The sequence below is a fragment of the Pleurodeles waltl genome, chromosome 5 (genome assembly GCF_031143425.1).
Source record: "Pleurodeles waltl isolate 20211129_DDA chromosome 5, aPleWal1.hap1.20221129, whole genome shotgun sequence".
NCBI classification, from domain to species: Eukaryota; Metazoa; Chordata; class Amphibia; order Caudata; family Salamandridae; genus Pleurodeles; species Pleurodeles waltl.
In genome coordinates this window covers 1,538,308,050-1,538,324,112 of record NC_090444.1, presented here as the reverse complement: position 1 = coordinate 1,538,324,112, position 16,063 = coordinate 1,538,308,050, and the positions used below count along the sequence as shown (strand labels likewise).

At 38.0% G+C, this 16,063-nt stretch overlaps 1 protein-coding gene across 1 annotated transcript in view; it reads left to right on the top strand.

The window, feature by feature from the left end:
• Nucleotides 1–16,063, top strand: part of DLGAP2 (DLG associated protein 2) — a 3,577,612-nt gene that overhangs the window by 933,582 nt on the left and 2,627,967 nt on the right. The window contains exon 3 of the mRNA XM_069235822.1: nucleotides 5,047–5,156. The gene's annotated coding sequence lies outside the window, so the exon portion shown is untranslated. The remainder of the gene's footprint in view (nucleotides 1–5,046; nucleotides 5,157–16,063) is intronic.

Below are 16,063 nucleotides of genomic sequence, written 5' to 3'. Positions count from 1 at the left end.
TAACACCGCCCGCCAGGGTTGTAATGACCACCTTAATGTTCTTTAGAAGAGAGAGCTCTTACCAGGATATCTTAAATTTTTGACAATGTGTTCTTTGAGGGTGGCCTGTGTACATTGGATTTTTATTGTTTTTATCTTATTTTATTCAGATAAATATTATCTATTTATCTAAACCTGTGTGGTGTAATTTTGTGGTGTTTTCACTGTGTCACTTATGAGTTATTGCGCAAATACTTTACACATTGCCTTCTACATTAAGCCTGACTGCCAGAGGGTGAGCACAGGATAGTTTGTGTTGTGTTGTGACTTGCCCTGACTAGGAACGTTGTCCTACTTGGACAAGGGTGTATGCCTCTACCAAATAGAGACCCAATTTCTAACACCATCTAACATCCATATAATAATGTAGTCAAATTTTAACTATAAAGAAATATTGGTGTGTTCCAAGAATACATGCTTATCCCTCCAAAATGTGTGTCTGTACATATTGTTGCCTAAGAGAATCAAGATATGTCATAGACCTTTCACAACAATCTATTAGCGGAATCCGCATGGGCCACTCTCAACCTGAGAATATAGTGCATACATCTTGTTGATACACTTTATAAAAATAGTAGCCAGTAGGTGATAACTGAACTATTCTTGATAAATAATGCATCAGGTTTAGAAAGGTTTGTTAGCGGGCTATAGCTGACCTTAAATACATACTCTGAATGTTTATGGTGAGGGTGTGGGTTTCATGAAGAAATACAGCAGTTATTTGTAAGTGCTCCATGGGTTTCTGAAAGCTGTTTGTGGAAACCTTCATTTGCATTTTTATGGAAAAGTAAATAAATAGTCAACAGTATATCAATTTAATGCTTATGAGTGAACACCATTTAATTCAGTTCCCAAAATTATACAAGTCTATATCTAAAAAGGCTTAAGTATCTGGTCCAATTTTATATAAAAAAGTTCTATTTTGTCTGGAAATGACACTATAAAGAAGTAAAATCAGTTAGGATTAAGAAACACCCATTGTTTCTCCATGTCCTACTTTCTAAACACCCAATGTTTCTCCCAGTCATACTTTCTTCTGGGGCTCATGAAACAGACAGAGGATCAGATGTTTGCTATGTTTAATACTTGGGTAGCAGTTCATGTGGGGGTTGAAAGAGGTGACAACTGTAATCCCATTGGCCAATGGCTTATGTAAGAGATGTATGTTGGCCACTACTTTTTTGCATGTACGTGGATGATCTACCTTTGCTTTAAGCTGTTCCTGGAGTGATTTTACTGAGTCTATTATTTCTTTGTGATTCAGGGATGCTGTCCAGAAAACAACCATATTCTTGTATTAGGCATGCAGCTAAAACAAAGAACATTGCTTTCAGAAAGGTAAAGTTTTAAATTAATGACTATAGAGTCACTTCATTTTAGTTCATGCATACACTTAATTAGGAATTGTTTTGGCCGAAAGGAGCATGTGATGTATATGGATAAAAGGGTCGGTCGTGAGGTGAGATTGCCTAAATTGCTTTTAGTGGATGTAGCTGCCTGAAGCCATGGGGTAAAATGCATATTAAAAAATCATTCCCTATGTACTGTATGGAGCTGCAGTGTTGATGGCAGTTTGAGTTTCATCGTAACAGAACAAACGGATAAACTATTTTTTGATTTGCAAATTACTCTGGGATGGCATTTGTAAGACTAATCCAGCGTTAAAAAGTTTGAGGTTTCCAACACACTCACTATGAAAAATTAGTGGGGCTCAAAACATTGCCAATACTTGTCTACAGCAGTGTTTCTCAAACTGTGTGTCCTGAGCTGATTTTTGGTGGGCCGGGAAAGTCAGAGCAATAAATGAAGATAAAATTCTGTGTTTAACTTGTCACATTGGTGTTTCAAAGACCAAGGTCAAAAGTCAGGCTATCTTATTCTTTTAACATAGGGATGGTGTTCACTTTTTGTTCTCCGACTGCAAAGTAAGAAGAGTTTATAAAGTTTGTGACAATGTATGATGTTGTTTTTGCAATAGGCAACAAAATGTAAACATCTTTAAACAAACTGCACACATCCTGCAGTTAGGAAAGCACAAATGGAGCCTTTTTTGTGATTCAGAAGTGTGCTGGAAATAGATAGTTAAGTAAGATTAAAATAAATGAAGGTATGCACTTGGTGATGCACAAAATATAAATATTCGCAGAATCCCAATTTCCAAACAATATCATTACCATTTATGTGCTATTTAGTTTTATTAGTAAAACTGCATGTATGTGTAAATTTAGTGGCCTTTTTTATGGAAAATGTACTACATGTAAATTACAATGCGCTACCAAACGATTCATTAATTCAATTTAAAAATTGCCTCTCCTCATGACCATTAAATGTAGGTGGGTCACGAAAGTTTGTTGTCTAAAAAGTGGGTTGTGGTCTTATAAGACTTGTCAACTACTGGTCTAGAAACTTGACTAGAGTGTGGGATGGACAGTTTATACATTTCTAATAATTTGCTCCCAATCAGGCCTAAGTGGTTGTCACTGCAAATAATTCTGTTATTATGGTTTTTATGTCTTAAAAAGAAACTAAGGATTATAAATGAAGTTTCTTTTAATCTGAATGTATACACTAATTCTGGACATTTTTAATGCAGTCACACTTTTGTTGCAGCATTGTATATAGAATGTATCGGGAATAGTATATCTTGTATATAGAATCTAGTGTTTCCAACTTTCGTTGTCCATTTGAATTGGATCAGCCCATAAAATAAATTTGTAACAATATTCTACACATTTGTTTATGTCCCACAGCTTGTGCAACACTCTTATCTAGTCTGGACCATGCTCAGCAAGACAGTATAACACATATATGCTGTAGATGTGTTTCATGGTTTGGATATAATAATCTTTACTGTAAGGCAATGTCTAAAGTAAATCATGTAATTTGATTGTTCATCTTGCAAAGGATGAGCTATGTGAAAAGTACTTAAGTTATGGTTTAACTGTTCTTCAGGCTTCTTATTTATTTACTCTGAAGTTTCATTTTTAAAATCTTAATCACAAATTTTGAAAAGATTCCATATTTTTGAACATCTAAATGCATGTTTTCAATGTTTGAGTAAATTACTTTTACTACATTTCAATCTAGAACAGCGACAGTCAGTGTTTACATGATGTAGCTTGCACAATCCATTTTGAAACGAGAAGCCTTCAATCACATTTGTGACAGTGTCACTCTGGGTGCAGGGCATAGAGTATAGCAAAGGGACATTCAAGAGAAAACATTGCCATGCACTGCTTTTAAAATACATCTGAGGTCCAGTACATGATACTTTAAATGTACTTCAACAATAAAATTATTTTTCATTTGTGCCCTGTTTTCCAGACTTTTCTTCCATTGTCTGACCATAGAATTGCCAAAAACTGCCACTTTAACTTTTGACCAAGAAATCATGTTACACTTCATAATTGTATCTAAATAACTGCTGCATTTTAACAATCTTTATTAAGATTACCCAACCTGAAGAAAAAAATACAATGTGAGAAAGGGGAGTAGCCTTGACTCCAAATTTGAGTGCAAGTGCCTCTTACCTTTGTCTAGGGTCTGAACACTTCCTAAGAGGAACAGTGCATTTCTTTAAGGTGCCTTAAGGCTCCCCTTTAAGACAGAGGGCACACAATGTCCTGGTCCAAATATTTACAATGAGGGTCACTCTCAGACTCTATGTAGAAAAAGGGATCAGTAAGCCACCCAAGTTACTGCTCTATTTGTGGAGGTCCGAATATGCTCTCATTGCCCCCTCCAAAGGTGCCTTGTAGCCTGAACTATCTAAGAGGCATTACTGCGTCCTCCACCATCAAACCCCACATCCTAAAAACAAGCTTGCTGAGGCCAGTGCTGATGTCCTGGGGTGCTTTCACACACTTCACTGGGTGTCAGCTTTTGAAAGCCTCCTAAAATAAGCTGGAAATCAACTCTTTGCAATAGTTTTCAGCTTTTTTCCCTGCCAGTTTTGCAATATCAGCTTCTCCCCCGGTAACGTGTGATGGAAGACAATATTCTGTGGCACACAGTGGTACCGTGTGGGTTGGCAGGTCTGATTATTAGTTTACTTTCTTTGTTTTATAACTTTTTATTCAACTCATTGGTGCAGGAGAAATTTGCTACCTGTTTTCCTAGAGCTATGAAAGCGTTAAAAGTGGATGCAACAAGAGATTTATCGTTGAGTATTCCAGAGAAAGGTGTCAATGATGCTGATAATGTATCTGGTGGTACAGTGAACCTTTATATAGCCATCTTTATATTTGCTGGGACTTTATTATCGAAGGGGTGACACAATTTGCAAGAGTATACCTAAATGGTCAAAGCCACGTGCAGACTTAAGCATGGTCTCATTGACAGAAAGTGATGACTCCAAATTTGAGGGCAAGCACCTCCAACCTTCGACTGGGGTCTGAACAGTTTCCAAGAGAAACAGTGCAGTTCTCCAAGGCACCTTCAGGGTCCCCTTTAAGAGTGAGGGCACATGATGTCCTGGTCCAAATATTACCAATGAGAGTGACTTTCAGACTCTATGAGAAAAAGGGATCAATAAGACACCCAAGTTACTGCTCTACTTGTGGAGGTCCCAAAATGCTCCCATTGCCCCCTCCAAAGGTGCATTCATTGGGTATATTGCATCAGCCTCTGGTCTGTTAGAGAGTGCTTGTGCTTTGGTAATACGCAGCAGACAGTTGGGCAAATGTTTCCCGTTGTTTGCATGGGCTATACACCTATTCAAATGAGGAAATGTCTCAATTTAGATGGGTGGCTACTGCTGTGGTCGGTGCCATTTTCAGAGAAGACACATCTTCTTAAGTGCTGATGTCAAGTGTTTGTGATCTTTTCCGTTCATCTGCTTCTCTGATCCATTTTGCATTATTGTACACATAAACCAAAGAATATCCCATAGGTTTTCATTTTGTTTTAATGGCAAATAACTTAGATTGTCAATGTCATTTCTAACCGGAAGAAGGAATGTATGCATCTGGATCTTATTTTCCTCATTTATCTTTATTTCCATTTTAGGATTGTACTACGAGTAATGCAGGAATGTAACCACCATAATCTAACTCACTGATGTGTCCCGTGAATGCCTACAACGCACATCTGGCTCAGACATTATGGGGACAACTCAGGTACAATTTTAGTCTCATTCCATGTCAAGTGTTCCGATCTATTACAAGAGGTTTCTTTTTTCAGTCTTCTGATAATTGAATCAAATAGTTCTTAAAAGTTAACATTTGGTATGCATTATACAATTTCAACATACCATAGCATGGGGCAGTGAATGTGCACTGTTTAGGCACACTCGACACAAAACTACCTTAATCATTTTCCCACTCTCTATTTTGAGCTTTAGGTATCTCATGGATAATTCTTACCACTGTTGAAAATTAGAGAAAGACACAATGCATATACCGTGCATGACGTCTTCTGGTTATGGTCAACCCTATGCCATCCTGTATATCTCCTTTGTATTCCTTCACAGTTCCTTATTTTTGGCTACTAATTGTGGAGTGGAATCTGTTTGATGGCTGCACAGCAGCTTCTTTCACCTGTGTGTCGATATACAAGGGCTTTTCCAACTTATACCATAGGGATAAAGCAAATGATCGTTGCATTACTGTTTTTCCCTGTACCAGAGGTTGTCTTTCAGAAGCCAGATTCAGCATCATTAAAGATTTTTTTGCTCATGTTTTCCCAGAAATATAATTTGTCATTTGCACAGAAATAATGCCTCCTGCTTGGACAGTGTGAATCTTGTCAACCGGTTTGTCTTCTATGCTACGTTGCAGAAGCTAAAAAAGTGTAATGGGAAAAATATACAGCAGATATTAGCCTTTCTTTGAAAAGACACTGGGGGTCATTATGACCCTGGCGGTATTATGACCACCAGGGTCAAAACAACGGGAGCACCGCCAGCAGGCTGGCGGTGCCTCCCTGCGTATTTGGACCACGGCGGTAGAGCCGCGGTCACACCGCCGGAGCCGGCGGTATAACGCCATTTTAGCCCCGGCGGTGATAATCCGCCAGGGCAGCGCTGCCCTGGGGATTATGACTCCCCTACCGCCAGCCTGTTTCTGGCGGTTTGCACCGCCAGGAAGAGGCTGGCGGTAAGGGGACTGCTCTGCACCCGCTGCACATCAGCATTGCCGCCGGCTCAATTACGAGCCGGCGGCAATGTTGATGTGCCTTTTCCGCTGGCCCAGCGGAAAATTCAAAATACGGAGCCAGCCATACCGCCAGCTCTGGCGGTATTTTGGCTCCCGCAACTACAGACCGCCGAGGTTGTAATGACCCCCACTGTGTTATGGGTTCCCTTGTTACCAGTGAAAAGAGTATATCCTGTTGCATGGCCCAGTTTCTTGCCTCAGAAGCCCACATGAGTAACATTAGCTTCCAGAGGATCAGATCACTCTATGACAAGACTTTAAGGCCCATATTTATACTTTTTTAGCGCTGCATTTGTGCCATTTTTTGATGCAAAAGCAGTGCAAACTTACAGAATACAATTATATTTTGTAAGTTTGCACCGCTTTTGCATAAAAAAAGACACAAATGCAGTGCTGAAAAAAGTATAAATATGGGCTTAAGTATCTAAGCAATAAATGTTTCACTTTTCCAGCTTTGAGAATGGATTACAGTTTGTTGTCTGAAGCGCAAGTGATTATACATTCACTCTATATGCGGTAGTGAGCTACTTAGTGCTTGGGTGGGATCTAAAGAGTCTAGAATGTAAGGGTACAGGGCATTCTAGGGCTCTTGTTCAGAACTAAGTGATGAAACTGATTTATTCATCATATAATGCCTTAGTGCAAGTCCTTTGATCCAGATATGGCTTATTTGATGTTAGACATACACACTAATCAGCATTCAGCCAGTATCTTCAAGGACCACTGTGCTGCGCTCATGTCAGCCATGCTGAGAGGGAAAGCTTCCACACCAACATAGTAGAACACTTCTGATTTGTCAGCTGAAGCAGACAAAAAACAAGAGTGGAAGGAGAGTGATTGCCAAAAATATGGTCTTTTCAGTTTCCTCTATGGTTCCAACTGATGTTAAATGGCTTGAGAGCCATGAAAAGCACATCCCATACTCAAATTTACATTTCTACATTACTTTTTATTTTTTTTATTTCAGGCTTCATGGTTGACTTGTTATTCTTCAATGCTCACTTCTAAATACATAAATACATATTTGCTGTCTGTGTTTAGAGTCTTGGTTTCTTAGCTCTTAAAATTCTGACCCCAAAATTAGTTGCAAGTTCAACTCAGTGGTGTATCAAAAGGTAAAAACCCTCCCATCACTTGTACCTATTTCATAGGCTCACTCAAATCGTCATTTTGTAAATCCCTCAAAGCTATAAGGCTCTCTGAGCTTTTTCTTACTATCCTTTTATAGTACTAACAGCACTGTGGCCCTCATGAATATCTGTCTCCTAAATGACAATTATGTGGTTGATATCTGTTACTGCCCAGGCAGGCATTAATACTGTATGTCCCTTATGAATCCCTTTCAGAACCCAGTTTAGGGTTTTTCCTTAAACTTCAACTGAATGAGCATAAAAGACAAGCCCTAAACCAGAGAATCAGAATTAAAAGCTGCCATATTTGTCATAGTTGTCTGTCTGATCTGACCTTAAAAACTCACAGTTGTCCCTGGTCAATAGAAATGGTATGCTCCATAGATCTTTTATTTTGTTACCTCCAAGGCAATATGGACACCAATTGCAATGTCTGATGCATATACTACATATGTCCAGGATGTATGTGATAGGGTATGTTAGCGCTTTGACAGGGAAGGTCTTTTTCCCACCTCGGGTTCAGAAACCACAAGCGCTATGGTGAGACTCCATCCCTTTTCTCACCAATAGAGGCCAACTAGATCTTTGGACTTGGCAAAGAGTGTAGTAGTCAGATTCATTAAATCACAAATCAATGACACAAAACCATCAACAATTCTGAATAGCATGAACAATTTAACACTAAATCAAACTCCAACCTGAATAACATTTCATATAACATATTTGGTACGCAAAACTAAGTTATAAACATGAAAACCATAGGCTGACCAAAATGTCTGAAAAGATTTAACCTACTAAACATCAATAATATTAAACAGTCCAAAAGAATAACATAAATTAGCAACAACACAATATGCACATTATTATCAGATTTCGAAGTAGATGACAGAGACATCAGTGAATCATCAAAATACAATAAATAACATTCGACTTTCAGGGCTGGGCCATTCCTGTCACTAACACAAATTCGGATTTGGATGTGTGGGAACAAGTTAACACATGCGGGCAAAATCAAAGAAGAGACCAAAATTATTTTGAAAAATCATATAGCTAAGGCTACTCTCTATAAAAATATGCTGATGTAATAATCTAAGCTGAAAAGGAAACAAAGAACCATATTTATTTATACCTCTCCTTTTGGGACAGCAAAACTTCATCAGCTTGAATGGTCACTTTCTCCTGGCGTCAGCTGTCAGCAGCATCAGAACAGTGCAGAACATGGGCTTCACATAGGAAAAGTTAGCATTAGTTGGGCATATTAGTACTGAACAGCATAAACTGATTGTGCAATTGAGACTATGATGAAAACTTATCAGGCGCCTTGAAGAAGACAGTGGGTGGCAGCTATAGATCAAAGACAAGAGTAGACTTACTGAAACCAACTCCAACATGAACTAACTTTAGATTTCCAAAGTTCCTCACTAATTAGAAGTATTCATGATCCATCAATTGGTCCTCCGGGTGGGCTCATCCTTCATGCAAGATTCAACGACCATTGGCTGCTGGTGGCACCATCAAGTTAGCAACAATTCCAGATTTTCTCAGCAAAAGTGCATTGTCATTAAATGATTTGACACAGTTCCAACAAAATATTACATTATCTAATTGCTTGCAACATCAGGATTCTCTCACACACAGCTCACATGAGAAGCATGAATTTCCTGTCTTTTTCGATAAACTGATGTGCGAAGCAAATTATTTCATCGCATATTTTATTTATGACATGTTAGAAGTATGGTAAATGTGCATTTATTTTTCTGCAGACATGTAATTCACATTATTAAATCGATTTAATCAATATAAATATGATCTATTCATATTAATTTAATACTTCAAATCTAATATCCATCTTAATAAGAACACTCTTAGCATTAACTAATATTAGTACTTAATTTAATGCAAAATCTTCCATGTTAAACTTGTCTAGTAGTAATTGCGTCCACATGGTCCACCATAATTCAAACGTACACATTTTAGATTTCCATTGTATTTTCTCTGTTAGGCTTTTAAATGTAGGCTAATTAGTCACCATATGCTAACTTCTATGCCACTAATATACTAATACAATCTGATCTCTCTCAGTCCTTCCTCTGACGACAATCTATGCAGTCACAAAATAACTTTCTGATTTACAATGAGACAAATCAAAACCTTGTAGTTTGACAACCCATAGATCTAGGTGTGCGATAAATTGCATTTCTCTTCATAGTCTGATAATACCTGTTTCTCATATTCTCCATTTCTGTTTCTTCCCTCCTCTGTCTATTATGTACTCTTTGTCTTTTCCAGAAATTGTAAACGTCGTAAAATCCAAGTGCACAAATTATGTACACTGTCACAATCGATAAAGGGTTCAGGATCATTCTCACGAATCCATTTCCTGGATCTCCAAACCAAGATCCTACCTTCGAGAATTCTTTACCTATACCCTAGTAATCTTGATTGACAGTTCAAGAAATAGGTTCAAGGTCCACATAGAAACATAGCAGAGACTTGCAGTCGACCTTGCAGTCACCTCAAGACATGGCTTTCTGAACAGTAATTCGGCTTTCCCCCCCCTTTTTTGTTTACCCCCCCCTCGCAGCGCCTTGAGACCCTACTGGGTGAGTAGCGCACTTAATAAATCTGTTGATTTATTGATTGATTGAACTTTCCTCCTGATTGTAAATAATTAATGTTTTCACACCAGAGTCATATATGAGGCAGTCTAAATGCAAGTCATCTAAGTAATAGATATTACATACAAAAAACATACAGGAGGAAGGTTCAATACAACTTCTTTGCATGTTGGCATACAGACCATGTAACTATGTCTTCAATTGTCAAGTAAGACTATGAATGAGTTTTATGGGATAACTGTTCATATCTTCTACTGTAGCAAGATTCCCAAAAATGATCAAGGGTTAGCTCCATAATTTTTTTGTCAGGGTTCCTAATAAGTCATAGCGTTGACAACAAACAGGTTCTAGAAAAAGCAGCAATAGTATAAAAGAAAATGGAAAATTGTACCAAATAAACATTTGTCATAACTATGTGATACCCAAGAGAGATAGGATAGTTGTCTTTTTCAAACCATAACACTTTCAATAGTTACACTTGCTACTCTAGGATTTGGCAAGTGGCTATTTCATCCTCCAAATGATGATGGTGCAAGGTTTTAAAGAAGCTGGGACTTGGCAGGATAAAATATGTGCCTAATGAATTCAGCAGCTATGAACAATTTTTACCCAGTTTTACTGACACAGTTATTTTTTTGCTTGAATTAAGAAAAATCAGAGCAAGAACTGCTGTTAATGTTGAGCACTACATTTGACATAATACACATGGACTGGAATTAAAAAAAGCTCCCGAATTCCTAAGCCTTGCTTCTACATAATGATGATAGACAAGCGTGTGTGCGCCATATATGAACTCAGCTTTCTTTACCTCCTCGGAAATTTAGATAACTTGAATAAACTCAAAATGTGAATGCTTTAAACATTATTAACACCTCGTAAGCTGCTACATAGACATTTTCAGTACACACCTTGACAATTATGTTAATGCAATCATTACATTAAGCTCAACTGCCTAAAACATTTGAGGGTATCACCACACCATAATCTTTAAACAAACATTTGTAAAGACTTGTTAAATACAGGTATGACAAGACAGAAACATTGTACAAGACTGTAACGTTTTATTTCATGTAATTTTCCCAAACTGCTTATTAATGACTTATTAATATGAAATGTTGAGCTTATATTTGATTAATGTAGTAATATGTCATATTAAGGGTTATGCATTATGCATTGGCTTCATTAATTGTAGGCCTTAACTTAGTGGAGGTATTGGCCAAGTTGCACATTTTCATGTTATGCTACATTTCTTAGGCATTTAATAAAATGTCTGCTTACAGAGTTAAATTGTGATTTTCCACTGTGATGTCCAAATGATTGTAGCTTAAAGTCTTTCTAATGAGAACTGCTTGCTAGGAGATGATGTACTTGCTAATGCAACATTGTTAATTTAATGTGTGTGAGACTGACTTTCCCAGGAGAAGACAATGGAGACTCTGACTGGAGTATAAGCTGCAACAATATTGTTACCTGACAAGTCGGATGATGAGAACAGGACAAGAGGAGCCAATCGTCGACATGTGAACCATGCACTAGTAAAAGTTGTAGATATGAAGTTTTAGTTTTATTGGACAAAGTGTGAACATGTGATCCCTTGACCAATAGGGACTTGGGAAGTACTTTTAGGAAATCTAACTTAGCCAGTCTGCACAGAGGGACGTTACGGCCATTGTATTCTTGACTGTCTTGAGAAAAAACATGCTTAACATTATTGCTTAAAGACTTTGCTGCTGAATGCTGATCCCTTGCTGACCAGAATTATGTCCTGATGATGAAGACTGTCACAGCTTGCTGATACAAACTGAGGATAGGTATATTGACTATGATTTTGTTTGCTATGTCTATTTGCTTTTGTTTCTAGGTACTAAGCGCTATTTTGGTAGAGCCATAGTTAGATGTTTTCCAAATTTCTGTTGACTAAATTGTTTTGCATGAAGCCCAAACATGCTATGCTAATCTGGTGTGAGTTAGGGTCCTCACTAGGAAAGTCCAATACATGGAGTAACATTTGATGTCTTTTCTTTGCTTAATCTAAATGTATGTAATATCGTTTGTGCAGTCATTCTTGCTATTAATTTGTACGGCAATTTTAGAATGTGCAATAGCTCAAGCTGTGATTAGATTGCAATTTATTTGTCGCTCCAGTCATCCAGTGTTGTTTCTGTATGTTTATCAATCGATTTTGAGATTAACCTACATCACATTAACTTTTGTTAATATAGGAAATAAATAATCTAACTTTTACATAAAAGGTGGGTATTCATGACTGCAAGGGCATTGTATGTGACACTTACTGACTCCAACTGATTACTAATGTTATTGATTGTTATTGAGTATTAATCTGCATGTACGGGATATGTGGTGGGAATATCTTAAGAATCATCGACCTATTTGCCTTTACTTATTAAGGTGAGACGCGCTAGCACTTTCTTTCATCATTGTCGAGCCCACCTAGACTAAAATACTATCAATATGCTTAATCTTTTCTCCTCACAGGGAGCTTAGTCCAGGTGGGACCCGACCCCCCCATAAACAAGCATTTGCAATGCAATGGGTCTCACGTTTGCTTGAGTTAGAGCTATTATCCTTGTAAATTCCTAACTAGACTTTTCTTGCCATTTACGTTTAAAATTAAATGAAAAATGAAAAGTAAAACAGCTGACATAAGCGAGCCGATTCAAAGCACCACGGCCGCAAAGAGTGTGCTCGTGAAGGAGAGACACAATAGGAAAAAGAAATTCACTCACAGTCAAATATATCAGCAAACATTCAATTATCGCTATAAAAGGGTCGGTCCCCAAAGTAGTAATAAAACCACCATAAGAAGGGAGAAATTTAAAGCATACCAAAGTTAACAAAGGATTTTTTAAAGCCAAGCCCATGAAAGAGCGATAGTGATGGGTCTGAGGTGGGCGTGGTTAAGTCCAAAAAGATACCAAGAGGTCGGAAAAGCAACTGATAGCGGCAGACATGCTGACCATTTTTGTGCATGGACATGGGTAGCTCAAAGGTCTGTAAAATGCCTTCATAACATAAAAAAAAAAGATTTCACATGGTGACAATTACTGGGTATTTTACCATGTTGTATTCTGGAATGAGTGCACCCACCATGAGAAGAAAATTCCCCCTGCTATAGTTTGGGGTTGGGCTGAGGTTGGGTCTCCTTTATCTTAAGCTGGCTAACTGATTTGATTCATAAAAAATTATACAGATACATAGAATGTATTAAGGAATAATCCATCTAATGGGGAAAGGAAAGAATAGTGTGCAAAAGGGGAAGGGTGGTCTAGGCTCTTTAGCCCAAACGTCAATTACCTGTTATTTATCATCTGTAATTGGGGCCATTGAATCCTAATTAGAGCAAGTAGAGGAAAAAATTGGGGCTGCCCAGAGACCACCCTTGGAGACCACTGTTTTTATAAATTCTATACAAGCGGACCAGATACCCTTGAGGGATGCAGACGTAGGCATCTTTCAGGCTGGGTATAGTGCCCCATATTTGCAACACCCAAGCATAAATAAGGATCCAAACACAAACCTATCCCTCCACTGCTCGCAGGTCGATTCCCCACCCCTGAAGAAGAGAAGAGAGGGAAGAAGGGCTAAGAATATAAAACATCCTTAGGGGTCAGGGTCCAAAAAGAGAAGCCATATTCAACAAGGAAATAATGCCAGGCAAATGATAGTTTTAGATTCAACAAGTGAATGCAATTAGAAGAAAGGCTTATCAATTGACTCCGCTCATATAATTGACTCCATACTTAAACCATTCTGTGCAGCTTTGGAGGGCAAACTCATTAATCTGTTAACAGAGAGACTTGATTGTTTCTGTAAAAAGGTGGTTGGTACTCTTTCTCCTACTATTTACCCAGGGCCATCTAATTCTGAGAAACCATCTAACAAAGACTCTGTGTCTAAAAATTAATACAAACTACTTAATTCTTCGCCAAAAGGAACTGGCCCACTTTTCGCTCAATTTTCAGATGGTCCTGGACCTTCAGCTATTGAGCATAAGCTACCTCTGGAAAATCGAAAGGAGTCTCATCCTGGTTGTTTAAACCCTTCCTCCACTCATTCTACTAACAACTGCGAAGCGACACTGTATTTACCTCCTGAATGTTCGCCATATGTTTTGGTTCTAGCAAATGTGTCCCCTTTGGACAGCCATAAAAATGAAGATACTCAAGCTCTAATGAGGAAATCTGCCTACTGGTTGAGGACTAAACTTAAATACCAAGAAGATTTAACTAATAAGATTCTAATGGCAAGCAGAGTGAAATCGGTTGGTCCATCGAGGAAAGCCTATGAGGGTGATTGTGTTGTGATTAATTTTGAAAATCCCTGTCTAGTTGAGCGTCTGTTGGACGATTTGGCCTTTGTATTAGGTCTAAAGACGGGATTCCTATTTATCCTTTAGGTCACTTCTATGACCGACTATTTTATTTTTACGTTCTACTACAGTTCACCGTTAACATAGCTCAGGGTCGGTTCTCCCTCAGTTTTGGGTTAATGTTCCTACTACCAATCACTTCCAGGCTATAGATGGGCAGGATGGGCAAAACCTGGAGGGGCATATGGTAGGAGAAGACCATGACACATTTTTACCTGAAGAAGAGGTGGTCTTGAAAGATACTTCTCCCAGTGACATGGCCCAGGACATTATAACGAAAGAAGTGGCATCAGGATCAGGATATAAACTTCTAACATTAATTAGCTGGAATATTGCGGTACTTGGGTCTAAATAAAAAAATCCAGATTGGCTAAGATTCATATGTACTTGTGATATTATTTGTCACCAAGAGACATAGTCAGAAGCTATTGTTTTATTGGATGGCTATTTGTCCTTATATCAGCCAGCAATAACCTCCACAATGGGAAGGGCAAGAGGGGGCCTTTTAGTTCTTGTCTCATTACCATTACCAAAAATGGAGGCAACTTTAATTTGGTCTTCACCTCATTTTATGATAGCCCTATTATTGATTGAGGAGAGTAAGGGCATCCTGATAACTAACTTCTATAACAATATACTGCGTAGGCTTTTGAAGGAAAGCCTTGAGGATGTAATAGACTTTATTGATTCATCTACTCAACTACAGGATAAAGAGCTAGTTATGCTATGGGTAGGTGATTTTAATACTCCCCTATGCCGCCAGAAAACTCCCCGTTTGTGCAGAGTATCTATAGAGGGTAGAGAGATGCTAACCCATTTTATTCACACAAATGATGGTGAAGTACTAAATTCCTTTATGTGTAAGTTTGATCTTGTATACGCAAGAGGAGAAGCATCTGCAAATACCCCAAAAATTCCCACATTTACAGAGAATTCGATGGGGAGTATCATTGATTTTATTCTTATCAGTTCCTCTGATTTTCATTCAATTTATGATTTTAAGATCAGACCCCACTGTGCCAGTGACCATAATCCCCTATGTATTGATCTAACATATAACATTAAACTGGATTAAAAAAATAGGGAAATGAGAAGAAATTCAATTTTTAGTAATAACTTTGGTGTTCGCTTGAAATGGGAAAAAATAGATCCAAATGCATTCAATCATAAAATCATAAAATCTAAGCTAGACTGTATTAATACCTGTCTGTCACATCAGACAACTCATGATCATATAGTCCAAGAATATGAACATCTAAGTAGTGCCATCTCTGACGCACTAGTTACGGACAGGTCTTCCTTGGGTCCAGTGGTACACCTATGGTTTAATTCTGCATGTACAGCTGCTCATAAAATTTTAAAAAAGCTCTTACAACCATTCTCTTTTCCAATGACTTAGCTGAAATGGCAAGAGGTCACTATAAGGCAACGCTGGAAGGGGGGAAATTGGAAATTAGAAATAAAGCATGGGAAGAGATTCTGGCAGCCACAGAATTGAATGATACCTAAAAAAATTGAAAGTGGTAAATCACCTGTATTTTTCTGATAATAATATTAAAATTGATGATTGTTTAATCTCTGAAGCTGTTTGGATGAAACATTTCACAGAAGTATTTCATCCAGGAAATGATTTGCCGACCGAAGAGGATGAAAGTATTAAGCAGCATATTGCAGTCCAGAACTTGAACCCCGTAGATATTTTCTATTGACCTCTATGAGGTTATTCCAGCA